General features: G+C 42.5%; 1 protein-coding gene across 1 annotated transcript in view; it reads right to left on the reverse strand.

The window, feature by feature from the left end:
* The window catches only part of B3GALT1 (beta-1,3-galactosyltransferase 1), a 1,403,455-nt gene that overhangs the window by 603,629 nt on the left and 772,952 nt on the right, over positions 1 to 26,874 (reverse strand). Inside the window, exon 6 of the mRNA XM_085645381.1 lies at positions 724 to 762. The gene's annotated coding sequence lies outside the window, so the exon portion shown is untranslated. The remainder of the gene's footprint in view (positions 1 to 723; positions 763 to 26,874) is intronic.

The raw sequence follows: 26,874 nt of genomic DNA on the forward strand, positions 1-26,874 counted from the left end.
GCCATGTTTGTTTATGTACCGGAAGGTCTCCCTTCCGGTACATAAACAAACCTTTAAAAAATGTTGTTTTGTAACTTACACGTGTGCTGCATGACGCAGCACACATGAAAGTTACAAAACGGCATTTTAGGTTTGTTTATGTGCAGGAAGGAACACCTTCCTGTACATAAACAAATCTCTCTGCTCGCAGACACCCTTGCACACTCGTGCAAGGGTGCCTGCATTGGCGTTAAGTCGTGAGACTCCGCGCCGTCGCAGGGGGAAATGCCAGGCTGCACCACATTCCTGATATTAGGGTGCAGCCAGGCGTTTCCGAAGTGGCGGTGAGAGGCGTTAAGCCAAGGAGGCTAACGCCTCTCACCACCACTTCCTCGTGAATATGCCCCTGAGTTTCTCTATGTTGCGTGATAAGCTCTCTAAGAATCGAACTCCCTTGTATCAGAAAAGCATTTATGGAATAATTATTTTTAGATACTTGATTATATCTTCACACTCTCCACCCTCATTGAAACTAGACAAGCTGGGCTTTCAGACTGAAACATATATTCCAGCTGCCTCTTGAAATTCCTTACTTCTTACAAGCATTTCGAACATTTCTAATAAGTTGCTCCACACCTGCCACATGTGTATCCATTGATATCTAGTGAGATATATACAGACAGATATACAATGAAATGTGCTTGAACTATTCATTAGCCTTGCATTAACTTTGGATTTACTTACATGTTGTAGCTCCGTTGAGTAGAGTCAAACCCTTCAGCTCTGTAAACAGAAATAACTTTAAATTAATAAACATAGCAGGCAGATTTACACATAAAAAGTTTTTTTAGATAAAACATATTTTTAGTGAAGTTATTTTTGTTAGATTCTTTCCAGAGGTGGATTCATTCAGCCATCTAATTCAGGATCTTCCTGATAAATTGGTAACTACATGCAAGAGGCAAATAACAATACATCTACCAATAGTCTTCCAATATTTACTCCAAAATCAAATTCAGGAATTTCTTGCTTGATCGGCAACTAAATGTAAAATGTAAATTATGCATTCCTTCTCTATTTGCAATTATGTGATTACAATTGCCATTATTCAAATATTATACTAATTGCATAATGAGGTTCCATGTGCACATTATTTCATTTAACGAGCAGTGTGTGATAACTTGCAGTTTTAATTTCTCTTGCTATGCGACACACTGCTCCAAGATATATAAAACGCTTTTTAAAAAAGAAATTATTCCTTGTTAATGTATTGGTGCACTTCTAATGTGCTTCAATTTTACCATTCTTGTAAATCAGAAATTTTGGCTCGATCACTCGTTTTAAAAGTAACAGGCTGATATATTTTTTTAGATTCGTTCTGCGGTGTAGTTGCCCTGTTGCCATGGTAATGTAGGCTCCTTGCCTTTTCTCATTTGGGTGTATGTAAAAACCAAGTACAAAGGAAATGTTGTACGCACGTAAAATGTTTTCTTTCTTACAGTATACATAAATGAACTACCATTGAAGGGATCTACCATAAGAGAACACACTTTCAAGAGACATTCATTGTTGAACGTGTAGCAAACTGTCTTTGATATACTGATAATTAATTAATTATGAGTTTGTCACTGGAGAATGTGGGGAAATGCGATTAACGATCATTAACTCCCAGCTACATTTTGACAAAGGGGTAATAGGCATACATTCTCCCACGCATCGCCAGTCAGTCAAATAATGCAGATAGCCTTTTGTTCCAGTTTCAGATATTCACTAAAATTTGAATGCAGATAAAGCGCATTTTTAATGGTAGAATTCTAAGCACCCTAATTGGTTGAGCCAATTTAATATTTCTGTACAGGATGTTAGTTAGAGCGTTATTCAACTGTGATATTTGGATTGATGGGGGTTGGTACACACAGCTGAGGGATGTAAACAGTGCCTAATTGCCCACCCATAAGTTAAGGCCCTGAGCTATAAACAAGGGCAAGTTATGACAGTAAATTTAAATTAATTGTTGGTAATGCTGGTGGTGTGGAGTTGAAACATCATCGGAAAATCATAACAAGTTTTAGTTTTAATCAGAAGTCCAGATCAAGTGGGATACGCTTCAATGGAAAGAGTTACATATTACCAAAAATAAGTACATCACATTAGTAGAACAAAGCGTAACAATCTGAAATACAGGCTTTTACGTTGGAAAGACGGCATGATCTGCGCGGGTTCACTCTATGTACATGAAGTGTGGAGGTTTGTAAAACAATTCTTACTGTTGTAGTTTCATGCCGGTAGTAAGCATGCACGAGTTGTCGTTCTTGTCCGGTTGCAAATGCAAAACGTTTGTGAGCAGTGAAACAAGCCCACTGACATTGTCAAAGTATCACAAGTGAATACATATTTTTAACAAATGTGAAGGCAAAGATAAAACAAACGAATTTATTGCTGGGAAAAAACACAACGTTTCAGTTTGATGTACAAATAGACACCTTATAAAGACTCATTTATGACTGACGTTTGACTCGGCAAGGGACACAGTTAGTTCTACAAATATAAGGTCAGTGCACAACTGTATCTCGTTTAGACAGGGACAGTGACAGGAGGAAGCTTGAGGAAAAGGATTGTCCCCTCCCTTCCTCACTCAAAAGTTACATGGAAGATGAGAAGTCCAGGAGGCTGTTGAATAGTTCCAGACCTTGGAAATTATAACTGGTCAGGTTGGGTCCTTAAGAAGCAGCACACCAACACCTGAAAAATGGAACGTTGGCCATATATAGACTTGACAGGTGAATACGTCATGTTTCAGTGAATTTAAACATGGGCTTAGATGATGGCAACCCTGTGAGAATTCCCTTACATTAATTTTTAGACTAGGGGCGGCTCCTTAGCTATGGTGGAGGAACGTCGCCCCACTGGTGAAATGCCAGCATACAGAAGAAACATAAAATAACAATAAAACTATTTTATTGTCATTTTGTTTTTCACTTTTAGTCTGCAACTTGAGTCTGGGGCAGGGTGGAGCCATGTCTCCGCATCAGCAGGGCCATGCCAAACCGAAATGCTCATTTTGATACCTCCAGGCTGTTCCTGGGAGATATCAGTGTTTAGGGCACAGGCTCCTAGTCCCCACAGAGTGTTTAACTGGCCCGATCTGCCCAATCCCAGTGCTTCTCTCATGCTGGGAGAAGCGCTGGGTTTGGATGGGGTCTAGGAGCCTGTGCTCCTGGGGATTTTAGTGCCAGGAGCAGCGAGGCGCGGCACGACGAGGGAATTGAAGAATGCGGGCCAGTAGTAAAAGGTAAGTGTTTAAACTTTTTTTTAATTACTTTTTTCCAGCGCTGCCCCCGCTGTCTCCCCAAGTCGGATTGGAAGCAGTCTCTGCTGCATAGCACATACTTAGAGTGGACTCTGGGTCAGCCACTTACTCATGATTGGATGGCTTTGATTTCTATCTCAGGGTCTGCTCTTGACTGGATGACCTTCCTCCATGTTCTTGTGTTTGTGTTCTCCAGGAGCATTTCAATCTCACAAGGCTATAATTGGATGCTTTGCATCCTACCGCTGCATAGTTGAAAATACTTTTTCTTTCTTTTTCTAATGCTCACTCAGAGGGAGAGTATATGTTTTCTAGCTCTGTCCTGTGCCTCTTTTCAGTACCCCAAAGGTCCAAAGCCTGCTCTCCTTGTTACAATTTGTTTGCTGTCTTTTCAGTCCTCCCACTTATCCCAATGCTCCCCACTCCATTTTCCATACCACTTCCAGTTGCATTATAAACTTCTTTTTTTTAATTAACTAATTTATTTATTTACGCATTTATTTATTATTTATTTTTTATTTGCTTTTACAAGGGCTTACCATCTCCAAAGAGATGCCTAGCCTCTCAATTTCTACTTTGCACAGTTTTCTTGTTCTTTGTATTGAACTTTTTAATTTACTGTACTAACATGGCTTTAAACATATATATTAAAATTGTCTGCTGTGTGTCATGTATAGGTTTCAATTTTAGAACTCCCATTCTAACATTTCTTGCCATGCGTGTGCATGCATCTTGACTAGGCCTGGGAGAAGGTTCCGTCGTTTCCTTGAAAAAGAAAATACACAAAATGCCCATAGAATTACAGAAAATTGTGTTTTATTACACAAAACACCAGCTTTGTTATTTTGCACAGTTTTTAGCGCAAAATGAATCCGTGCATCAATTTTTGGTGCAAGGACATCATGTTCAGTTATAAAGAGCAACGCTAACAACTGCCTCTCAAGTTCGCTTATTTTGTGTACTTCTCATGCTCCTGTGATAAGATTTATTGTGAACAAATTCTCAGTTACACAACGTGCTGTAATAACGTAATCTCAGACATTTCGTGTAACACATATAATGCAAAAGGCTAGAAATAATGCAAGATTACACCAGCGTAAACACATTTTCTTGACATGTGTTTGCATGCCAGTGCTAAAAAGCATTGCCAAAGGCAATACACCACCCTTTTAAAGCCGAGACCTTTGGCTTTGCTAGACCAGTTGATTTAACCTGACAATGACATTCAACCAATGATATAAGCAACAGTGGAGGCTACCACATCTGGGTCTGGAGACTAACCTGCATTATGCGTTATGAGACACAGGTGCAGAAGCAGACGACCTGTAGCGTAATATTTCATCATATTTGCTTTGTCGCTAAAGGAGGGGAAGAGTAGTGCATATCTTAGTTTAGGGGCACCTAAGAAGATTCAGAGGAAAACAGTCCTAAAAGCATATACTGGGATTTTCCTAAAATTGGCTACAACTGTTAACCATAGTGACCCATCCTATAAGAGAAATGGCTATACATAACAATTGATCTGCAGAAACATCACAATGAAAACAAATACCTGTAATCACACAGCGAGATCAGTGAAGGATGGTTTGTGTGTGTGTGTGTGTGTGTGTGTGTGTGTATCTTTGTGTGCAACTATAGAATTATACGAAAGTGCCTGTCAGCAAGAGACAATGAGGTTTTAATGAGTGCAATCGAGTTTTAACTTTCATACTTTGGGTTAGGCACCAGACAACCCTTTGAGAAAATGTGTGTAGATTTTATGTTTAACAAATAAACCAATTCAGTAAGAAATAAAGATCTTACAAAATCTACACCTAGTGTGAGTGAACGAGAAAACTTTCCTAACAATAACATCACAAACAATGTTTAAAAAACTGAATAGTGTGCCTTAGTTTATGGCAAAAAGAAAAATAATCAAGTGGGACTATAGAGAGGCATTATGTCAAAGTTTATGGGAGATAAAATAATGAAAAACGTTCATACTGTCCTCCAGAGAGTACGCATGGACCTGTATACCCATTTCAAATTGTCTCAGAGACGCCATTGGATAAAAGATTGTGATCCGTTACGGTGAAAACATTTTTCAGTTACACAGAGCAAACAAAATATGGCACGCACAAATGTTCAAAAGGATGAACATTAAGGTAATTTAGGATAGCTCAATAGAAGGGTCACATACCATTCGAAGGAACACTTTGCCAGACACGGAGATCTGCTTCACAAGCTCCAAATGGAACTTTCTGATAAACAAGTCAAACCTCTAAGGATAAGCAGTTAGATAGAAAATAAATATTCCCCATGAGGACTCAAGGATTTTGATTTGCTTTTGTAAATAAAATTAATGAACAACTTTTCGAAACATTCTGAAATGATCAATTTACCTACCAGGTCAAAGACTTGAAGCTGTTTAATAGCTTAGATTTGGTGTCCTGCAGATGTTTTAAAATATTACTATCAATTTTACGTTAACCAAGACGTCAATAGGTAATCAGTACAGATACCCACAGCCTCAGTCCTCTCACATGTCAAAAAAAGTACTCCCGTTATTTGAGAATTTCTCGAGCTGGCCACAGGCTTCATCTTTACCAGGATTTGTCAATCTCCAACACTGCCGCCTCAGAAAATCAAGTCCCACAGCAGTACTTATCTGTCCCCGGCGGATCAGTTCTCCACAAATACTGGTACCAGATCACTCATGTTTAAGCAGTTAATCAGGAACCCTTCAAAGTACAGCAGCTCCCCTAAGGACTGTCTGATGGATTTCTAGGAGATAGTTATGTAGGAGATCAAGCAGACTGCCTGCAGAGGTCTGAAGTTTCCCTATCCATGCAGGACAAATCAGGAAGTGTATACACTGGTACTGAATAATGTCCCAGTCCTTGTAAAAAGATTACAAGGAAGACCTAGAAAGAGACGTCAACCTGATGTCACTCTACAGGTAGATTCAGACAGACACAGAAACCTACTTTTCTAGTCATGTTTTAAATCTTGATTGGAGCAAATTAGTAGTATTTAACACAAAGTTTACGGTTTGCCTTTGGTAGAGTCATTCCAATATATTCCACACCAGTTTCCACACCCAATAGTCCACTTTTTATGGTATAAATGTTTTTAGATTTTGTCATAGACTTTCAAGGTTACCCTTAGATTTATTAAAACAAAAGAAGTGAGCGGACATTAAAATGATCCATAATGTATTTTACCCAGAAGGTAACCTTGTCAATCACCACTTGGTGAGGAAGTGCAACACTCTAATTTATATATCATTTCCGGAATAGGAATGGTTGGCTAGATAACCAGAGGGACTCTTTCAGTGAAAGCCAACATAAAGTGAGTCGTCAGGTTGCTGAGAGTTAAATAAGAGTGCTATCCTCAGTTGGGGTTTAATGCCAAAGGTAATGTTTGCCTGTTGTTTGTGTAGGCTCTTGTGTCACAGTCTAATGATTTGCCATATTTGTGAAACAGCAGTGCAAGAATGAGAGGAGGGTTCAGGGGATTGTACAATACTTGGATCATTTTTGGTAATGCGAAATAAAACTCAGGTGTGATACTGCAGCTTAATCAACATATTATAGGACATGGCAGTGAAACCTTCTGGGGGTAATACAATGCAGCTTTCCTGTTTAGGGAGTGAGTTTTGATACAGTCAAGTAGGAGTGGTTGCCAGTGGAAACTGAGTAACATTTAAGGCAGTGGGGAAATCGTATATTTTGTTCAAAACTGTTACACTGAAGCACTACAGAGACAATGCCACTTATTAGGTCCTTCTAGAATTGCCTCGCCAGAGCCACAGGCAGCTGTGGTGGCCATTGCTTGCTTATATCTGTGCATAACAACTGTGCAGAACCTCAAGTGCTTGCCCGGCATCATGTACAAGAGAAAATGGTCCACACATTCCTGGGGATGAAATCAAGTTGTAGTGCATTAGGAGAATACTCCTCTGATGATCTGTCATATAACAATATTTCCGACATTGAAATATATGTATTTATATCTTAAACTACGTTAAATAATTTAATTTAATATGTTTTTCAATGGGTTTTATTTCAACTTTCTACTCCAGTTATTATCTATGGGTGGGTGTTGCAGTATTGGCCATGTATTGGCCATGGGTGGTGCTGGACTTACTCCAGCACTAGACTGGAATACATTTACAACTGTTTTGGGTCCTTGTGGCTGTAGTTATTTTAGAAGTGTAGTTTGTGAGTAGGAATGGTCCTACTCTTGTGTGGGCAAGTGCATGCTCCTCCCTAATCCTACCATAACCCTTTCTTACACCTCCCTAACTTCTCCCTTTTCGTAATACATATCCGACATTTTTCAGCTACACCTCCCTGCCCCTTCCAACTAAAATGTGTACTCATGGAAATCTCAGCACACCAAAACATAGTAGAGGCGAAGGTGGAACCTCTGCATGCAGGTTTTTGAATACATTTTGTTGTATGTTAATAGTAGTATTGCAGTAGTACTAAATGTGCTATAAAATACAGTTTGTGACCAGGCCCTTTACAGTCTTTTGCAGGTGACCATCTAGTCAAACATAGTCGTTCACTGGGAGGATGAACTGTGTGCGTCAGCACTTTTTTTTCTCGTAGTTCTACCAGCAGCTTTATGTGGAATGGCAATTATATGAGTCACTACCACGCAGATGCCTAGGGCTTGATGCTGAATGGAGGTATCAGTGAAGAATGACTGGTTTTAATTGGACAGTTAAATGATAATGACATTAATACATCAGCTGTCCCTGACTGGGCAGTTATTAATATCCTCAGAAGCATTTCCCTACCATTACGTTTTGTCCTCCAGGTCATGAATCATCCCTGTTATTCGGCTATTATAATCATCATGATTATTATCATCATTATTATTATTATTACTATTTTTCTTATGTAGATACTATTGGTTTGTTTAATTACTTTTTGTGACTTTGCATTGCTCTCTGAAAGCACAATATTCTAAATGAGGTTTATTCAGATCAACAGATCTGAATCAAAATCATATGGCATTCTTTTTTTGATGGAAATGGGCCACGCCCAGCATTGTTCTGAGAATTTCTTTATAATTATTTCAAATGAAGCACACCAAAAATGTTGTTTCATTTTCTGAGTATTTATTTACAAAATGTACATAAATATTTTCTTGTGCCGATTTAATATTCCTGATTGTATTTCCAGTCCTTTCTATACACATAAATATATTATTCTAGAATCATGGTCATTCTTTTCTTCGTGCATGGAATACTTTAATCCTTTATTAATGATAATTGATACATTAGTAGAATGGTTTTTTCGTTTTTTGGAGGCACAGGAGATTTTTTTATGCATGTGTAACATGCGTGATTCTTGGTGGCCCAGTAATTGGGCTGCTATTTATCGGGCTTGATCAAATCCAACTTCTAGTGAATACTGGGCATTTTCCACCCGATAAGTATGGGCAGGTTTGACCCTGATATAAATCACAAAACTACTAATAGTAATAAATGCTGTAACAAAAGTTACTGAACATTTGGATCACAAATTAACAGGGCTGTTCATGATGAGGGCCTAAGGTAATATCTCAAGTGACTTTGGAACTCAAGACCATAACACTTGTGCAATTTTCACTCAGATGACCACTTTGTTTACTACATCTCATAAGCCTAATTTTTGCAAAACTACCGTGCATTACACATGGAAAAAGGTTTGTGATTTCACCCATTCCTCGTCCATTGGCGTTTGTCTACTAAGCATTTGCCCTACCAAGGTAGATCACCAGAGCTTTTTCCTAGTTCTCTCTTCCATTGCAGGTTGCTGCTGAAATGTTTTCCTATAATCATGAAGACTATTCAGAGATATGTAACCCTATTTACACAGTTACATAGCTGATCATTAATCATTTCAAATGGTGGAACCAGTGGTCAGCATTGCTGCATCCTGTTATCGATATTCCTGATCAATGAAAACAAAGGATTAAATGATTATGCTGGTGTGTGTCATGTACATGAAACTACGCTTAACATTCAGTTTATGACAATCATCCCTGCCTCCACATCCAATGGCATGTTGAAGAATTCCCATGGACTCCATGGAGTGTATCAGTAGGTTTCGTTTATCTCGGAAGTAGATTTTATACCAAAAAATAGCCTGACTGGAGGCCTATTGAAATTGGTAGCTTAGTGCATTTATTGAAAGCAAACATGTCATTTGATATTATTCCTAATTGCCCTAATCTCAATGCCACGCTGAGCAGTTACCATAGACTCTGTGGAGTGTAACAGAAAGGCTTGTTAATCAAGACGTGATTGTATATCAAATTGTAGCCAACCAGGAAGACTAGTGAACATGGAACTTTGGCAGCTTTGGATATTTATGTATTTATATAATTACATATGGTATACACAAGACCCACAAGGGTATATCAGTGCTTTACATAAGATAAATGACCACTGTGTACAAAAGGTTTACAAAAGCAAATTTACATATGTATCTGTACAGTAGAGCATCAACAAAGTTACATAGGTTTAATCAAACATCACACATAAGAACACATTCCTAATTAAAGTTATAGTAAAACAGCTGATATGGTTTCCAGTGCGTCATTGTGCATATATGCACTTGACAAACACATTGGAATGGTTTTTATCCTTTCAAAGATAGCCAGCATGTGCGAGCATGAGTGTGCATGAGTTCCAAGATGGATACTGTAAGAAAATGCCTCTTTTTGCATGGTCTACTCAATTTGTCTGGACTAATGCTGCTGGCTCTATTAACTCTGCTGACAAGGTCCAGTGCATATATTCTGACCTCTAAAACATGTTGAAATTGGCTACACCCCTGAGCCTGTATTAATATAAGGGTGCACTTTCCCTGTTTGCACCACAACACACCTTAGAACAGGTGTGCTGGGCGCAAACAAGGAAAGTGACCCTATTGTGGTGAATGTGGTGCCCTCAGGGAAGTGACAATGTCGTGCTGCCCTGGGGCAGTGCATTCAAGTGAAATACAGGGCGGCTGCTTCAAAGCTTCTCTGTGTTTCACTGTGCAGGTGGCAACCCGCCATCAATTTCAAGAGGAGAGAGAGATCCCAATGCAGGCGGGGCACTGAGTGGCTACACCTGCCTGCAAGAGGATGTCTAGGGGGTCCATGGGACGCCTTTCTCCCTTCCCAACTCTTGCCTAACTGAGCAGCACTAAACATGCTTCTCCTAAAGGCATGTTTGCCTGTGCGCCCACATCCATAATATGGCACGGAGCAGAGGCAAAGTGATTTGCTCATTTGCATGGGGCCACATCCCCATACAAATGAGGGAATTCCCTCTACTGATAGCTCTGGTGGTAAATGTGTATCAGTGCTATCTTTGTTACAGAAGAGAAAGCACATGCATCTACAACTCCTTCTGCAATACCACAGTGTCCCAGGGGTGCACAAAGCGGCTGCATATGTCTGTGCTGACCCCGGGCTCTCTCTTTAACAAGGCCCAGGATTGGCATATTTACCTTATCTATAGTCTTAGTATATCATACATAAGTGTACACAAGGCCTGTAAGTTAAATTTCGTTAGTGGACAGCAGCACAAAGTTTGCCACCACTATAGTGACAATGCAAAGCATGTCCCAGGCCTGTCCCTGAAGTCTGCGTGTGCAGTTTTAAAACTGGTATAATAAACCACTTACTAGGCATAAACCTTTCATTTTTAATACTTATAGGTCACCCCTAAGGAGTGTATTTAAAAAGTAGAAAATGCATATTTTTTGTTTTACATGTACTGGCAGTGATAAACCTCTAAAGTCCATTTCCACTGTGGCAAGGCTGATTCTCCCATAGGAAAGCACTGGTTTACATTATATACACCTTATAATGCTTAACTTTAGTTTGGGAGTACCTAGAGAAATGATCCAAGGACTCCTTTTAATAGTAATTTAAGATCCATCTTAATGGTCAAGTTGGATTATATACTATTTTTAAAGTGCCACTTTAGTGGTGAGATGTGAATATCTCCTAGACAGTGGATGAAGAGCTTCTGAGTGTGTAGATATTTTCCTTCCTTGGGCAGGCTGGACTGGGGCTGTACACAGCCCCTTCCTGAGTTTTCAAATGATGCCTGCTCTGTCACTGATAAATGTAGCTCACACCTAGGCCTGTCTCACTTTTGTCTTCATTACCAACTTGTCTTCAAATTCAGTGGGAGGGGGAAACACTGGTTTGGAGTAGCCACAAGGAAGGGTTTGTCCATTATCATAGCCACACCTCTGGTTGGGCAGAGGGAGATCAAAACAAGTGAAGAAAGGTTCTGTCATTTTGGTTTTATGTAGCAAGGGGCTCTATAGGATAATTTAGAGTAAAACACACTGGAAGTGCGGCAAAAGTGGGAAGGGTCACTGTTGAAAATGGTCCTTTCTGCAGTGTCACGCCCAACCTTTTTTTGCCTTCCTCTTCCTCTTTTTGCTGAATTCGTTTTTGTTCACTTTAGGACTCTGGGCACTTTATCACTCCTAACCAGTGCTAAAGTGCATGTGCTGGCTCCTTAAAATGTGATAACATTGGCTTATCAAAAATTGGCATACTTAATTTACTTATAAGTCCCTCATAAAGTGCAGTATATGTGCCAGGGCCTGTAAAATAAATGCTACTAGTGGGCCTGAAGCCCTGATTGAGCCACCCACTTCAGTCGCCCTTTAAATATGGCTGCAGAACCTGTGGGTGCAGTTTGAACTGCCATTTCCACTTGGCAAGTTAAACGACTTGCCAGACCCAAACCTTCCCTTTCACTACATATGTAAGCCCTAAGGTAGGCCCTAGGCAGCCCTATGGGCAGGGTGCAGTGTATTTAAAAGATAAGGGATGCACGTTTGAGTTTTACATGTTCTGGAAAAACTCTGAAATTCTTCTTCACTACTGCAAGGCCTAGCCCTCCCATAGGTTAACATTGGGGTTGCCTTAAAACATCTTTAAAGTATAATTTCCAACTGGGGAAAGATTGAGTTTTGGAGTTTTGCGTCTCTGAACTCAACATTTAAAATCACAACTTATAGTGAAGTCAGATTTAAAAGGGTTAGTCTGAAAATGGCTCTTTTAGAAAGTTGGCATTTTCTTACATTAACCGTTCTGTGCCTCTCCCTGTCTCTGAATACATGTCTGGGTTGGGTGACAACTGAGCTTTGTGCATTCCCTCTAGACAGTCACACACAAAGGGAGCTGAGGTGTGTCCTTTGCATCCTGATGGGCCATCACCAGACTGTTGGGCATTCCTGTGATAGATTGGAAAGGAGGAGCTGACAATTGCAATTGAATATAGCTGTGCCTGTCCCCACACGAAGAGCTGCATACCCCCTGTAGTGTATCTGAAACCAGGGCAGTAAAGGCAAGGACCTTGTGATCATCAAAGGCCTGTTTGAATTGTGACCTACTTCAAAGGCACATTTGGGTATAAGTACTGGACCTCTGGCACCACCAAATCAGAACTTTGCTGGAGCCAAGGACATTCTGCCTGGAAGAACAGCTTCTGTGCTGCAGGAGGGACTGCCACTTTGCTAACTGCTTTGCTGTGTTGGCCTGCTGATTACTGGTCTGTAGGAGGGACTGCCACTTTGCTATCTGCTTTGCTGTGTTAGCTTGCTGCCTGCTGCTTCTTGCCTGGAAGTGAGAAGGACTGGACCTGCTCTCTACATCCTTGAACCCAGGATTCTCCAAGGGCTTGCTGGCTTGCCCCCTGTTCTTGAAGTCTGAGGCGCATCAAAGACTTCTTTCTACTCTGCTGGACACTGCCATCTGAGTCCTCCCATGCCTGAGGTGCCCCCCCAGTTCTGGGCCTCAGAAGTGGGTTCTGCTGTTGTTTTGCTGTAAAATTAACGCATCTTCACCACTGCGCAGACCAGAACCAACGCAGTACATTTGACGCAGATGCATTGGCAACCTGAGGACATTGCTGCATGGCTCAACGATAAAGTGGGACCCAACTGCGAGGTTCACCAATGACGCAATGCTGATCCGATGTCCCAACGGTGAGGCTCCACGACGATGCAGAGCCTGCAACGTAGGGAGTTCGATGACGATGCAGGGTCCGACTGTGAAGCTTGATTTCAACTACCTATTAAGGTAAAGGGACGCAAAAGTTACATAAATCCCACTTTCCAGAAGAACCCAGCTTGCCATTTCCAAGTAGATCTGCCCTAGACCCTGATAGTGACTTCTATAGGCATGAGACCTGACCTATAAGTGATGTCTTTAAGGTCCTGGGGCCTTTAGATAAGTGTTAGAGTGTACTCCTCCCGCTTATCTCTAAAACTAGGACTTAGAAACCTTTTCAAGAATTTTAGTCGAAGAACTGATAGGACACCAGGACAAATTTGTGAAGCCGATCTGCTGCAGGTGTTGTGCATTGTGTGTTGTGTGCCCTGTGATGAAAATCATAGTCACAAAATAGTTAAAACGGATTGTAGACAAGACTTAAGAAGGAAATCCATATTTTGACAATCAGGATTTCAATGAAGAAATGAGTTTACTGCATCAGAAAGGATTTCCTAATTGGTGGGATTTTCCACATGAGTAAGTCAGGGTAGGTCAGGAAAATATGAATTTTAGGATGCTTAAAAGCGATGGAGATGTGTGATCTTGCAAAATCGTGTGAATACACAAAAATAATTGTAATTAGAGTGTTTTGGTTGTATAAGCATTATTGCACATTCTAGCCCAACAACAAGTTTACAGTACAGAAATCTCAATTCTGCAGGTCCACGAGGGAGACGTTAGTCCAGTCAAGTCCGATCTGTGCAATCTGGTATTTATAGTTCTACTCACCTAGCTATAGAATCAAGACCACAATAGGGGGGAGGATGTGGTCTCACGGCTAGACTGCCGACTTTAGCTGGGAAGCCAAGGTTCAAGCCTCAGGGTCTACTCCACATCCTGTGATTCTGGGCAAATCACTTAGTCTCCCTCTGACTACCACCGAAAAAAAAATGAATGTGTCCTTGTGTAACGTAACTGGTGCTTATGTAAAGCGCTCCAATACCTTTGGGTCAAGTTTGCACTATATAAAATCTGCCCCAAAAAACAAATGCTATATGGAAAAACAGGACCTGGATGACTTATTCATGCATGGATCTGGGAACCTTGAGCTCTCACAATGATTCTACAGAATTGTTATATACTCAGTAATAATTTCATGTACATAAATATGGCGTAACTTCCAAAAAGTAAATGCCTGCTAGTTAGCCCCAATTTTATATGAAGAACACAAAATCAAAAGATAACGGGAAACCTCCCCATCAGAGTAGCAAAATTACCGGATAACCCGTGGATTTACCCTCCCATTTTAGAGCGCCAACCTGGAAATTTATGGGTGTTTATAAAACCCTTGCAGGTAATACACAACACAGTACTCCTGCAAAATGGGCATATGTATTGCTTTTAGCATCGGAATGGAACTATAAGGTCCCTAAATTTGTTGGGGCTCTAAGGGGGGGACTTCTTCACGAGGAAAATCTGTTTACCTGTGGACTAAAGACAGGAAATACTAGAAAATGTGAACAGCACTTTACAACCTAAGCCTTAACCATGGACAATCCCCCTGGCTTTTGTTTGGTGGAAGTTGCTTTCGTATACGAATCGAGGAGAATTGTAAATCTGCATGTTTAACCCTCTGAGACTTTGTGAATTCCAAATGAAGCGAAAATACATGACAAATGAGGATTAATTACTACAATCTTATTGTTTTATAACCATGCCCTGAATTTTAAAAGCATGTTATTTAAACAAAAATTCAGAAACATTCTGGACATAATATGCTGACGGGCATTATTCTTTGAAACTGGGCTCTGAAGAGCATTTTACATAGAATTATGACAACATAGTATGGTTGCAAAGTGCTCCTATACATCAGTTTCTTGTATTTTACTCCGAGTGTCATTAGCGAGCAATACTACATCAAATTACTGCCAACAGCCGAGACAGACAAAAGCCATGGAGCATGCCATGCATCGAAAATCATTCTTTATCACATTATAGTAAGTAGCAGCACACGTGTTCCTCTGTTGGATAACTTACATGTGTCATGGCATAAGGTACTTTAGATTTCATGACACCGTGTCTGATTCGCATCCCTTCGAAGAGCTGTGTTGCATATAGGCGTGTTTTCAATGAGAACCAGATGTTTATGAAAGTAATTTATTAGTTGGTGAAAATCGCCTCCATTTTTAGTTGTATGTGACAACTCGTTAATAAACTTCGTCAATACACCCACGTTCAGTGAAATAATCTGAGCAATTAGGCACTCTTTACATCCACATCTCACAGAAAACCAATTAATGAACTGCGAACAAGACTGAGGCCTGGTTTAGTGTTTTGAGGAGAGGTTACTGCGTCACAAACGTGTGTGGTGCTGTCTCCGCCAAACCCTCAGCTCACCCGCTAGATTATGAGTCGGGCTTTTCCGATGACGAGGGAATGGTATCAGCATATATTGGTAATCAGACAGTATGTGTTGCAATGCTAGAGCCATATATACATTGATTATGATAACGGGATGATCACGCAGGGTGTCCACCACCATTATATAACTGCCCTCTGAGCTCTCCAAAACTTGTTGTTTGTAGTCTACCATCTTACTGATCACTATAGCCACCCTCATGCAAATGAGCTGCAGGACACATTGCACCAATGCTGTCCCCATCTGCTTATGAAATACGCGGGATCTTCACCATATAAGTGCGTTTGTTGGTATAGTGCCATATACATTCCATGTTTGTTCAAGTATGACCCTACCAGTCTAAATTTCTTGGTGTTGTTTAATCCCCTTCTATTTCAGGACATTAAGGGTTCACCTGAAATTGCACTGTCTGCCCTCATAGCCATGGGCGACTTCTTAAGTATGCCTGCATGGGCATCCCTTTTTTAGGTCTCGCCTGGCTATCGCGTAAGCGATCGCACAGCGAGACTCTAGTAAGGGGCTCCCAAAAGTGCTCCCAAAAGCGGATTGCATGGCGAGCACGCGCACAATCACGTGCATCGTGCCGCCATGCAATCCGTTTGGCATCGTACTTCAAAGGGTCCGCTCACCCGCCTGGAATGCGCTCCCCCGCCCCGGCAAGTGCGCGCGCCACGCTCCGCCGGGCTTGTCTTGTTCGTCTTTTTAAACATTCACGTTATCATGTGCTTACAAAAGCCTGCATATTCAAAATGGGTTTCTTTATTTTCAGAGCGAAGGGCTTTACAATGTACGTCTTTAACATTATTTAATGCCAACAGAGCGCTGTCTTTTTACATTTTTGTTTGTTTTTAGGTTGCCATGAGCACATAACTGCGTTGCACGCTAAGCTTTATATTAATAGCAGCGCACATACTTTTTGTAGTACAAGTTAGTACTTTGCTTTGTTTACTTTGCTATTATTCCAACGGACATAATACAACTGAGCACACTGTCTGATGTCTGATGCCTGATGCTTGCGGATGTCTGATGCCTGATGCTTGTGGATGTCTTATGCCTGATGTCTGATGCTTGTGAATGTCTGATGCCTGATGCTTGTGGATGTCTGATGCCTGATACCTGATGTCTGATTCCTGATGTCTGATGCTTGTGGATGTCTGATGCCTGATGTCTGATGCTTGATGCTTGTGGATGTGTGATGCCTGATGTCTGATGCTCGATGTTTGAAGTCTGATGCCTGATGCTTGTGGATGTGTGTTGCCTGATGTCTGATGCATGATGTCTGATGCTTGTGGATGTCTGATGCTTGTAGATATTTGATTCCTGATGTCTGATACTTGTGGATGTCTGATGCTTGTGGCTGTCTGATGCCTGATGTCTGATGCTTGTGGATGTCTGGTGCATGATGTCTGACACCTGATGTCTGATGCATGATGTCTGATGCATGATGTCTGATGTCTGATGCTTGTGGATGTCTGATGCCTGATGTCTGATGCTTGTGGATGTCTGATGCCTGATGCCTGATGTTGTGAATGTCTGATGCCGGATGTCTGATGCCTGATGTCTGATGCATGATGTCTGATGCCTGATGTCTGATGCCTGATGTCTGATGCTTGTGGATGTCTGATGCTTGTGGATGTCTGGTGCCTGATGTCTGATGCCTGATGTCTGATGTCTGATGCCTGATGTCTGATTCCTGATGTCTGATTCCTGATGTCTGATTCCTGATGTCTGATGCTTGTGGATGTCTGATGTCTGATGCTTGATGCTTGTGGATGTCTGATGCCTGATGCTTGTGGATGTGTGTTGCCTGATGTCTGATGCATGATGTCTGATACCTGATGTCTGATGCTTGTGGATGTCTGATTCCTGATGTCTGATGCTTGATGCTTGTGGAAGTCTGATGCCTGATGTCTGATGCCCGATGTTTGATGTCTGATGCCTGATGCTTGTGGATGTGTGTTGCCTGATGTCTGATGCATGATGTCTGATGCCTGTGGATGTCTGATGCTTGTGGATGTTTGATTCCTGATGTCTGATGCTTGTGGATGTCTAATGCTTGTGGCTGTCTGATGTCTGAGGCTTGTGGATGTCTGATGCATGATGTCTGACACCTGATGTCTGATGCATGATGTCTGATGCATGATTTCTGATGTCTGATGTCTGATGCTTGTGGATGTCTGATGCCTGATGTCTGATGCTTGTGGATGTCTGATGCCTGATGTCTGATGCCTGATGTTTGTGAATGTCTGATGCCGGATGTCTGATGCCGGATGTCTGATGCATGATGTCTGATGCATGATGTCTGATGCCTGATGTCTGATGCCTGACGTCTGATGCCTGACGTCTGATGCTTGTGGATGTCTGATGCTTGTGGATGTCTGGTGCCTGATGTCTGGTGCCTGATGTCTGATGCCTGATGTCTGATGCCTGATGCCTGATGTCTGATTCCTGATGTCTGATGCTTGTGGATGTCTGATGTCTGATGCTTGTGGATGTCTGATGCCTGATGCTTGTGGATGTCTGAAGCCTGATGTCTGATGTCTGATGCCTGATGTCTGATGCCTGATGTCTGATGCCTGATGTCTGATGTCTGATGCCTGATGTCTCATGACTGATGTCTGATGCCTGATGCTTGTGGATATCTAATGCCTGATGTATGATGCCTGATGCTTGTGGATGTCTGATGCCTGATGTCTGATGCTTGTGGATGTCTGTTGCCTGACGCTTGTGGATGTCTGATGCCTGATGTGTGATGCCTGATGTCTGATGCTTGTGGATGCATGATGTCTGATGCTTGTGGATGTCTGATGCCTGATGTCTGATGCCTGATGCTTGTGGATGCCTGATGCCTGATGCTTGTGGATTTCTGATGCTTGTGGATGCCTGATGTCTGGTGCCTGACAATTGTGGATGTCTGATGCCTGATGCTTGTGGATGTCTGATGCCTGATGTCTGATGTCTGATGCCTGATGTCTGATTCCTGATGTCTGATTCCTGATGTCTGATTCCTGATGTCTGATGCTTGTGGATGTCTGATGTCTGATGCTTGATGCTTGTGGATGTCTGATGCCTGATGCTTGTGGATGTGTGTTGCCTGATGTCTGATGCATGATGTCTGATACCTGATGTCTGATGCTTGTGGATGTCTGATTCCTGATGTCTGATGCTTGATGCTTGTGGAAGTCTGATGCCTGATGTCTGATGCCCGATGTTTGATGTCTGATGCCTGATGCTTGTGGATGTGTGTTGCCTGATGTCTGATGCATGATGTCTGATGCCTGTGGATGTCTGATGCTTGTGGATGTTTGATTCCTGATGTCTGATGCTTGTGGATGTCTAATGCTTGTGGCTGTCTGATGTCTGAGGCTTGTGGATGTCTGATGCATGATGTCTGACACCTGATGTCTGATGCATGATGTCTGATGCATGATTTCTGATGTCTGATGTCTGATGCTTGTGGATGTCTGATGCCTGATGTCTGATGCTTGTGGATGTCTGATGCCTGATGTCTGATGCCTGATGTTTGTGAATGTCTGATGCCGGATGTCTGATGCCGGATGTCTGATGCATGATGTCTGATGCATGATGTCTGATGCCTGATGTCTGATGCCTGACGTCTGATGCTTGTGGATGTCTGATGCTTGTGGATGTCTGGTGCCTGATGTCTGGTGCCTGATGTCTGATGCCTGATGTCTGATGCCTGATGCCTGATGTCTGATTCCTGATGTCTGATGCTTGTGGATGTCTGATGTCTGATGCTTGTGGATGTCTGATGCCTGATGCTTGTGGATGTCTGAAGCCTGATGTCTGATGTCTGATGCCTGATGTCTGATGCCTGATGTCTGATGCCTGATGTCGGATGTCTGATGCCTGATGTCTCATGACTGATGTCTGATGCCTGATGCTTGTGGATATCTAATGCCTGATGTATGATACCTGATGCTTGTGGATGTCTGATGCCTGATGTCTGATGCTTGTGGATGTCTGTTGCCTGACGCTTGTGGATGTCTGATGCCTGATGTGTGATGCCTGATGTCTGATGCTTGTGGATGCCTGATGTCTGATGCTTGTGGATGTCTGATGCCTGATGTCTGATGCCTGATGCTTGTGGATGCCTGATGCCTGATGTTTGATGTCTGATGCCTGATGCGTGTGGATGTATGTTGCCTGATGTCTGATGCATGATGTCTGATACCTGATGTCTGATGCTTGTGGATGTCTGATTCCTGATGTCTGATGCTTGATGCTTGTGGAAGTCTGATGCCTGATGTCTGATGCCCGATGTTTGATGTCTGATGCCTGATGCTTGTGGATGTGTGTTGCCTGATGTCTGATGCATGATGTCTGATGCCTGTGGATGTCTGATGCTTGTGGATGTTTGATTCCTGATGTCTGATGCTTGTGGATGTCTAATGCTTGTGGCTGTCTGATGTCTGAGGCTTGTGGATGTCTGATGCATGATGTCTGACACCTGATGTCTGATGCATGATGTCTGATGCATGATTTCTGATGTCTGATGTCTGATGCTTGTGGATGTCTGATGCCTGATGTCTGATGCTTGTGGATGTCTGATGCCTGATGTCTGATGCCTGATGTTTGTGAATGTCTGATGCCGGATGTCTGATGCCGGATGTCTGATGCATGATGTCTGATGCATGATGTCTGATGCCTGATGTCTGATGCCTGACGTCTGATGCTTGTGGATGTCTGATGCTTGTGGATGTCTGGTGCCTGATGTCTGGTGCCTGATGTCTGATGCCTGATGTCTGATGCCTGATGCCTGATGTCTGATTCCTGATGTCTGATGCTTGTGGATGTCTGATGTCTGATGCTTGTGGATGTCTGATGCCTGATGCTTGTGGATGTCTGAAGCCTGATGTCTGATGTCTGATGCCTGATGTCTGATGCCTGATGTCTGATGCCTGATGTCTGATGTCTGATGCCTGATGTCTCATGACTGATGTCTGATGCCTGATGCTTGTGGATATCTAATGCCTGATGTATGATACCTGATGCTTGTGGATGTCTGATGCCTGATGTCTGATGCTTGTGGATGTCTGTTGCCTGACGCTTGTGGATGTCTGATGCCTGATGTGTGATGCCTGATGTCTGATGCTTGTGGATGCCTGATGTCTGATGCTTGTGGATGTCTGATGCCTGATGTCTGATGCCTGATGCTTGTGGATGCCTGATGCCTGATGCTTGTGGATTTCTGATGCTTGTGGATGCCTGATGTCTGGTGCCTGACACTTGTGGATGTCTGATGCCTGATGCTTGTGGATGTCTGATGCCTGATGTTTGATGTCTGATGCCTGATGCGTGTGGATGTATGTTGCCTGATGTCTGATGCATGATGTCTGATGCATGATGTCTGATGCCTGATGTCTGATGCTTGTGGATGTCTGATGCTTGTGGATGTCTGATACCTGATGTCTGATGCTTGTGGATGTCTGATGCATGATGTCTTATGCCTGATGGCTGATGTCTGGTGCCTGATGTCTGATGCCTGATGCCTGATGTCTTATGCCTGATGTCTGATACCTGATGTCTGATTCCTGATGTCTGATGCTTGTGGATGTCTGATGCCTGATGTCTGATGCCTGATGTCTTATGCCTGTTGTCAGATACCTGATGTCTGATTCCTGATGTCTGATGCTTGTGGATGTCTGATGCCTGATGTCTGATGCCCGATGTTTGATGTCTGATGCCTGATGCTTGTGGATGTGTGTTGCCTGATTTCTGATGCATGATGTCTGATGCTTATGGATGTCTGATGCTTGTGGATGTCTGATGCCTGATGTCTGATGCTTGTGGATGTCTCATGCATGATGTCTGATGTATGATGTCTGATGCCTGATGTCTGATGCCTGATGCTTGTGGATGCTGATGCCTGATGTCTGATGCTTATGGATGTTCGATGACTGATGTCTGATGCCTGGTGCCTGATGTTTGTGGATGTCTGATGCCTGATGTCTGATGCATGATGTCTGATGCCTGATGTCTGATGTCTAATGTCTGATGCTTGTAGATGTCTGATACTTGTGGATATCTGATGCCTGATGTCTGATGCCTGATGTCTTATGCCTGATGTCTGATGTGTGATACCTGATGTCTGATTCCTGATGTCTGATGCTTGTGGATGTCTGATGCCTGATGTTTGATGCGTGTGGATGTCTGATGCCTGATGTCTGATGCCTTATGCTTGTGGATGTCTGATGTCTGATTCCTAATGACTGATGTCTGATGCTTGTGGATGTCTGATGCCTGATGTCTCATGACTGATGTCTGATGCCTGATGCTTGTGGATGTCTTATGCCTGATGTCTGATGCTTGTGGATGTCTGATGCCTGATGCTTGTGAATAAATTAAAGGCATTGTCATTTACAATACCATTTACAATACCAATAGCTCCAAAACTCGCAGTTGCGAGACCTATTGCATTGCAAATGCTTGTTTAAATATAGAGTGTGTCTTCTTCTTCTCTTGCCATGAGTCCGTGTGCCAGCATTTCACTGAATACTTCCCCACCCACATCTAAAAGAACATCCTCTGATAAGTTACCATTTTCCTCCTGTCGAGGAACCCCAGTCGACATAACCAGAATGCTCAATTAGAAACCAAAGGTTTGCCAGCTGTTCCAGTGGGTAGGACCAGGGCCGCCTTGCCTGTCTCTTCCATCCGTTGGGTATATGGGTGGCCTTCACTTACTGGCCTAGGGAGGCATGTTTGTAGAATAATGCTAACGCCTTTCACAAATTATCTAAAAATCACATTTATTTTCTCCATATTTTTGATATTCCCTCCAAAAATCCCTTCAGTAATTCCTGTCTGTAAGAGCACTCAGTCTTCATATGTTGATTCCCTTTGATTTAATTGTTGATGCTCAAATCATCTCGTTCAGTCATCTGCATTTCCTATGGGGGCAGCTTGTCTTTTTTAAACTTTGTGATACACTGGACTGATGCTTTCCCTTCAGTGATGGTTTACGGCCTCTGAAAAGATGTAACCAAGTGAGAAGTTGAAGAGCTTAAATCACACGACCACTGGCCTCCCAGTCAGACAGCAACTCTAATCACCAGAACGCTCCCTCAAGATTCTACCCTAAGATTCCACATTTTTCAGAACCCTAGAACAACCAAACACCTGATCCCACTTCCTTATACACTGAAAAACATGCATTATATAATTTAAGTAACATAAAACAAATGGAGAGCCCTTGAATATAAATACAAACTTCAGGGCTACATATACCGTTATGTGCATGGGCGCAACTATTATACATTTGTTACAGACTGGCAATGAGAAACTGGAACCTTTGTATTAACAAATTCACATCACAAAATTCCTTAACCTTGAAGGTTTGCTCTTGCACCTTTGAGGACGCTGGAGAAATGCAGTGCTGGTATTGAGTTTCTCACATGCAGAACTTGTTTCCACAAACATTCCACAAATGTACCCAGACATGGATTCAGGCACAACTGATACACTATACTTTTCTTGCACAGCATACCTAATGTCAACCACCCATTCTAATCTATGACTGCCAATATACTTGTAAAAAACAAAACAGTAGACAGACAGCTGTGTTGAAAGTGCAGCTAAAAACAGCTGATACTACCAATAACTTAGGTGTGGTGTGCCTGTCATCGCAATGAGTACTGCAACAGGCTTTAAGCGAGAGAAAACCCTCGCAATCCACGTATTTCCAGTTGACTTTAATCAGGTTTTGCCCAACTTTCTAAGATGGCTGCAGAGCGTGGCATACAGCGTCACGCAGCATGTTTTCTGAAGACTGTGGGGCTTGTTTTACATTCCAGCCTAACCTCCTAAAATGACCGCCAAAACGCACATAATTTCACACAACATGCTTATCAAACAAGTGGGGCTTGCCTGTGCCCTTACTTAATGATGCACTCACATACAATTCAGACACAGTCCTGGCAGAAGCATGATAAAGCATAGGAGTGCAGGGGGTCACAGGCAAACTATAACGACTCACCACAGGATTCACAATGGCTGAGGAAAGAGTGCACACTACACTTAACTCTGCTTGACTCCATGTTGTGGGGGCATTCACGACAGCCTGGACAGAGCCTACTTCACACTGGGGGACCAGTGGCCACTCATCGCCAGGTGAGTAGTTGGCGAGTTTTAATCACACACAATCACTGGCCTCCAAGTCAGACAGCAACTGCCGACACCAAAACCCTCCCTCAAGATTCTAGCCCAAGATTCAACATTCCCCAGAACAACCCAACAGCCTGCCAATCAAAGAAAAGCAGAAACAGGCTAGGTACAGTATAACATATTGTACCTTACAAGCCTGTAGTTTTTCCTTTCCTGAGAAAAATTAGTGTCGGGGTTTCTGCACCTGCACCACAAATCTGGGTAAAATGACAATCTTAATCCTTCATATTTTTCTCCCCTTTTTTACTGGCCAGCATCAGCACTGTATCTTTGTCACAATAGTTCACGATAAATGCTATGACCAGGCGTGGTGGAGTCCCACAGACCAGCTGGGCAGCCAGGGTCCTGTGCACTCAGAGTCAGGGAGAGTCATATTTACTTTATTTGGCTAATTGTAGCCATCAAAGTACATAAAACAAACAAACAGATCAAATCTGCAATCGATAAAAACCATAAAATGATTATTATTATTCTTCATAGAGGCCTGCCCCACTCAAAATTCATTATCCACAATAGGACAAAGTACACTCCTTCAAATAATGCCACAGTTCATACCCGTGTGACCTTCCCATCCACCCTTTCACTTATGCCATCCATTCCAGCGGACAGATTGTCAATTTTGTCACCAATTGCATGCAGTGTGCGTTTTATTTCTTGCACAATACATTTGACATCCTGATCTTGGTTCGACTTTAATCTCTCTGTGTCTATCATTGTCAATCAACGAGCCATCTCTGCACCATAGCCCAATCTCCTCACCTCAAACGAGACTTTTAACTGTGCATTGTCTGCTTTTCCTATATTGATGCACAAGCACCAGTCACACCGTACCAACAGTATATTAAAGAGGGCTCCCATTACTTTTAGTGCTTCTGGTATTTAGGCGGTGGGACCCAACAAGTGGTCCAACATCTTTACAGCTTTTCAGCTCTCAGGGGAGAAAAGTCTCTTAATAACTTCCTACTCGCCAAGGATTCACAAGCTGTTCAAATCTGTTGCTGCATGGGGTCCCTCTCCGGGGTTCGCCTGTACACCGGTGAAATCCTCAACAGGCTTGTTGTGCCACAGTGATGTGGGCCTGTCCCAGGTGCCCTCATTCTAGTCACTGAAGTCATACTTAGGCCATGGTAGCATGTAGGGTTGCATAATCCTCCCTAAACCCAGGTCAGCTGGGGCGATATGTATCCCAGCGAAGATGGCCATCCCCTCAAAGCAGAACCTGCGGCTCACCTCTTGCTCCTGTGAGCTGCAGGTTCCACACCACCCCACCCCAATTGGCCACCACACCTTTTTCTCTGCATCCACTCTTACACAGGTTGCCACATGCGCCACACAATGCTTTGCTACAGTCAGTGGACTGTCCTCAGCCCCCTCTGAGAATGATAGCCATATTACACTGCAGCCAGGCCATGCATGCCCCCTGCTCCACAGCTAGGAAGAAGTCTCCAATGATCAAAGTTGGTTATGATTTTTGCTCATCAGTTTCCAGGGTTTTACACCTCCCATCTACAGTCAGAAAAGAGAGGATTTGGTTGAAGGCTCATACAGCTCCTTTAGAGCACGGCCAACTTAGTGCAGAGCTCTACTTCTTAACTCTAAAAGGGAACATAGGAGTTTTACCTTAGAACACTTTAATTTTTGAGGAGAGACAGCTGGGACTACAACTCATCTGTCCTTGCGCCAAGCTTCAAATTCAAACGCCAGACTACATCACTTCAAATATATCGCGGTCTTAGCAGCAACCACCTGCTCAAGAGGGTTATTTTTAAATTGGTGCAGACATTCAGAATAGAGAAGCGCCTCAGGATGCCCGCAGATCCAGATGCTATAGTCTTAGTTCCGGGGTCTCATTCTCCCACTGGGTTTACTCTGGTAGCACAGATTGTAACTTCTGAGCTACTGCGGTCATGCCTGACACTTAACCACTCTAGGACGAACACAGATGGATTACGTCTCTTGTTTTATTTTTTTTTTAAACTTCTTTTTATTGGCATTTACACATGTTATCAGACAACACCAAAAAGAGGGGATTTCCATAATACAGTACATTCTGCAGTGTACCCGGGGTTAGGAAGGAGAAGGAAACACAGGGAATCCCCATTAACGCAAGGCCAATTTCAAAAGGAAAAAAACCCAAAAAACCCCAGTATTCCTTTGCCTCATATTTTTTGTGTAGGGAACTGCGTCAGAAATCCCCCCATTCATACTTTCAAGAGGAGTCGACGAGGTCCAAGTGCTTCCCTAACTCACTTCTCCACACAACAAGTTCAATAAGGCCAAACCCTCCGTATATGGTCAAATCGTTCCTTGTGTAACTCAATGCCCTTATAGGGTAACCAAACCGTCAAACAAAAACTAAATCCCGCCAGGGGCCTACCCCTATCCTATAGTCCTCTAGAGACATGCATTACTCTCAATGTGGATCCCCTCCACCAAGGGGATTACGTCTCTTGTTAACAGCTATTTGTATTTTAAAATAACGCGATATATCACTATTTTTGTAGTCGGTAAGCAATGTTTAGTAACTGGTCTCAATAGTGTCCATTATGGTTGCCACTTTACTGACGTTTTGAAGACTAATAAGGTGAGTTGTCCCATCCTAGATTCAAATTTCTGACACCAGATGTCAGCGTAGAAACTTTTTTTATTTGTTTTTATTGATAACGTTGCATCATATCACATCATGTACATTTGTTGTATACATGCTTACATTGCGGCATCCACATGACGATGTACTGCTTCCTCCAAGCGTAGAACCTTACCTTTTTGAGCTATCTTGCCATCAACCTATTTTGTAGAGATTCATCCATCCCAAATGATTATTCTTTCATTTAGGTATCCCTCCATTACATGTTACATAGAACTACTGCTAATGGCTTTGGCATTTCCCAGAGGAGTAGCATATGCTTCCACTTGACTGACAAGTTGCCTAGTCATAATGCCACTTTGGGCAAACACGTACATTATGAGACGCGGTCATTTTCCATCTGGT

Source organism: Triturus cristatus, chromosome 3_1 (genome assembly GCF_964204655.1).
Source record: "Triturus cristatus chromosome 3_1, aTriCri1.1, whole genome shotgun sequence".
Classification (NCBI taxonomy): domain Eukaryota; kingdom Metazoa; phylum Chordata; class Amphibia; order Caudata; family Salamandridae; genus Triturus; species Triturus cristatus.